The following is a 3,815-nucleotide window of genomic DNA, read 5'->3' on the forward strand; positions in this document are numbered from 1 at the left end:
GTGTGTCTGTCTGTGTGTGTCTGTCTGTCTGTTTGTGTATGTGTCTGTCTGTGTGTTTGTCTGTGTCGGTGTGTGTGTGTGTGTGTGTGTCTGTCTGTGTGTGTGTCTGTCTGTCTGTTTGTGTATGTGTCTATCTGTGTGTTTGTCTGTGTCTGTGTGTGTGTCTGTCTATGTGTCTGTCTGTGTGTGTCTATGTGTCTGTCTGTGTGTCTGTCTATGTGTCTGTGTGTGTGTCTGTCTATGTGTCTCTGTGTGTCTGTGTGCCTGTCTGTGTGTGTATGTCTGTGTGTCTGTGTGTGTCTGTCTGTCTGTGTGTGTGTGTCTGTGTGTGTCTCTGTGTGTGTCTGTGTGTGTGTGTGTGTGTGTCTGCTTGTGTGTGTGTGTGTCTGTCTTTCTGTGTCTGCACTGACTGGTGTCTGGTAGTGCCCCCTACAGTACAGGGAGGTATTACATTTTCTGTACTCTTTACCTGTATTACTGAAGTGTATATACTGACTGGTGTCTGGTAGCTCCCCCTACAGTACAGGGAGGTATTACATGTTCTGTACTCTTTACCTGTATTACTGAAGTGTATGCACTGACTGGTGTCTGGTAGTGCCCCCTACAGTACAGGGAGGTATTACATGTTCTGTACTCTTTACCTGTATTACTGAAGTGTATACACTGACTGGTGTCTGGTAGCGCCCCCTACAGTACAGAGAGGTATTACATGTTATGTACTCTTTACCTGTATTACTGAAGTGTATATACTGACTGGTGTCTGGTAGCGCCCCCTACAGTACAGGGAGGTATTACATGTCCTGTACACTTTACCTGTATTACTGAAGTGTATGTGCTGACTGGTGTCTGGTAGCGCCCTCTACAAGACAGGGAGGTATTACATGTTCTGTACTCTTTACCTGTATTACTGAAGTGTATGCAGTGACTGGTGTCTGGTAGCGCCCCCTACAGTACAGGGTGGTATTACATGTTCTGTACTCTTTACCGGTATTACTGAAGTGTATGTACTGACTGACTGGTGTCAGGGAGGTATTACATGTTCTGTACTCTTTATGTGTTATTGTGTCCCATAAGAAGAGGTGACAGTGTTATTGTGCCCCATAAGAAGAGGTGACAGTGTTATTGTGCCCCATAAGAAGAGGTGACAGTGTTATTGTGCCCCATAAGAAGAGGTGACAGTGTTATTGTGTCCCATAAGAAGAGGTGACAGTGTTATTGTGCCCCATAAGAAGAGGTGACAGTGTTATTGTGCCCCATAAGAAGAGGTGACAGTGTTATTGTGCCCCATAAGAAGAGGTGACAGTGTTATTGTGTCCCATAAGAAGAGGTGACAGTGTTATTGTGTCCCATAAGAAGAGGTGACAGTGTTATTGTGTCCCATAAGAAGAGGTGACAGTGTTATTGTGTCCCATAAGAAGAGGTGACAGTGTTATTGTGCCCCATAAGAAGAGGTGACAGTGTTATTGTGTCCCATAAGAAGAGGTGACAGTGTTATTGTGCCCCATAAGAAGATGTGACAGTGTTATTGTGCCCCATAAGAAGAGGTGACAGTGTTATTGTGCCCCATAAGAAGAGGTGACAGTGTTATTGTGCAACATAAGAAGAGGTGACAGTGTTATTGTGCCCCATAAGAAGAGGTGACAGTGTTATTGTGCCCCATAAGAAGACGTGACAGTGTTATTGTGCCCCATAAGAAGAGGTGACAGTGTTATTGTGCCCCATAAGAAGACGTGACAGGGTTATTGTGTCCCATAAGAAGAGGTGACAGGGTTATTGTGCCCCATAAGAAGAGGTGACAGGGTTATTGTGTCCCATAAGAAGAGGTGACAGTGTTATTGTGCCCCATAAGAAGAGGTGACAGGGTTATTGTGTCCCATAAGAAGAGGTGACAGGCTTATTGTGCCCCATAAGAAGAGGTGACAGGGTTATTGTGCCCCATAAGAAGAGGTGACAGGGTTATTGTGCCCCATAAGAAGACGTGACAGTGTTATTGTGCCCCATAAGAAGACGTGACAGGGTTATTGTGGCCCATAAGAAGAGGTGACAGGGTTATTGTGCCCCATAAGAAGAGGAGACAGGGTTATTGAGCCCCATAAGAAGAGGTGACAGTGTTATTGTGCCCCATAAGAAGAGGTGACAGTGTTATTGTGCCCCATAAGAAGAGGTGACAGTGTTATTGTGCCCCATAAGAAGAGGTGAAAGTGTTATTGTGCCCCATAAGAAGAGGTGACAGTGTTATTGTGTCCCATAAGAAGAGGTGACAGTGTTATTGTGCCCCATAAGAAGAGGTGACAGGGTTATTGTGCCCCATAAGAAGACGTGACAGTGTTATTGTGCCCCATAAGAAGACGTGACAGTGTTATTGTGTCCCATAAGAAGAGGTGACAGTGTTATTGTGTCCCATAAGAAGAGGTGACAGTGTTATTGTGCCCCATAAGAAGACGTGACAGTGTTATTGTGCCCCATAAGAAGAGGTGACAGGGTTATTGTGCCCCATAAGAAGAGGTGACAGGGTTATTGTGCCCCATAATAAGAGGTGACAGGGTTATTGTGCCCCATAATAAGAGGTGACAGGGTTATTGTGCCCCATAAGAAGAGGTGACAGGGTTATTGTGCCCCATAAGAAGAGGTGACAGTGTTATTGTGCCCCATAAGAAGAGGTGACAGTGTTATTGTGCCCCATAAGAAGAGGTGACAGTGTTATTGTGCCCCATAAGAAGAGGTGACAGGGTTATTGTGCCCCATAAGAAGAGGAGACAGGGTTATTGAGCCCCATAAGAAGAGGTGACAGTGTTATTGTGCCCCATAAGAAGACGTGACAGTGTTATTGTGCCCCATAAGAAGACGTGACAGTGTTATTGTGTCCCATAAGAAGAGGTGACAGCGTCATTGTGCCCCATAAGAAGAGGTGACAGCGTCATTGTGCCCCATAAGAAGAGGTGACAGGGTCATTGTGCCCCATAAGAAGAGGTGACAGGGTTATTGTGCCCCATAAGAAGTGGTGACAGGGTTATTGTGCCCCATAAGAAGAGGTGACAGGGTTATTGTGCCCCATAAGAAGAGGTGACAGTGTTATTGTGCCCCATAAGAAGAGGTGACAGTGTTATTGTGTCCCATAAGAAGAGGTGACAGCGTCATTGTGCCCCATAAGAAGAGGTGACAGCGTCATTGTGCCCCATAAGAAGAGGTGACAGGGTCATTGTGCCCCATAAGAAGAGGTGACAGGGTTATTGTGCCCCATAAGAAGTGGTGACAGGGTTATTGTGCCCCATAAGAAGAGGTGACAGGGTTATTGTGCCCCATAAGAAGAGGTGACAGTGTTATTGTGCCCCATAAGAAGAGGTGACAGTGTTATTGTGCCCCATAAGAAGACGTGACAGTGTTATTGTGCCCCATAAGAAGAGGTGACAGTGTTATTGTGCCCCATAAGAAGAGGTGACAGTGTTATTGTGCCCCATAAGAAGAGGAGACAGGGTTATTGAGCCCCATAAGAAGAGGTGACAGTGTTATTGTGCCCCATAAGAAGACGTGACAGTGTTATTGTGCCCCATAAGAAGACGTGACAGTGTTATTGTGTCCCATAAGAAGAGGTGACAGTGTTATTGTGCCCCATAAGAAGACGTGACAGTGTTATTGTGCCCCATAAGAAGAGGTGACAGGGTTGTTGTGCCCCATAAGAAGAGGTGACAGGGTTATTGTGCCCCATAATAAGAGGTGACAGGGTTATTGTGCCCCATAAGAAGAGGTGACAGGGTTATTGTGCCCCATAAGAAGAGGTGACAGTGTTATTGTGCCCCATAAGAAGAGGTGACAGT

This window comes from Hyla sarda, unplaced genomic scaffold (genome assembly GCF_029499605.1).
Source record: "Hyla sarda isolate aHylSar1 unplaced genomic scaffold, aHylSar1.hap1 scaffold_1569, whole genome shotgun sequence".
Lineage (NCBI taxonomy): Eukaryota > Metazoa > Chordata > Amphibia > Anura > Hylidae > Hyla > Hyla sarda.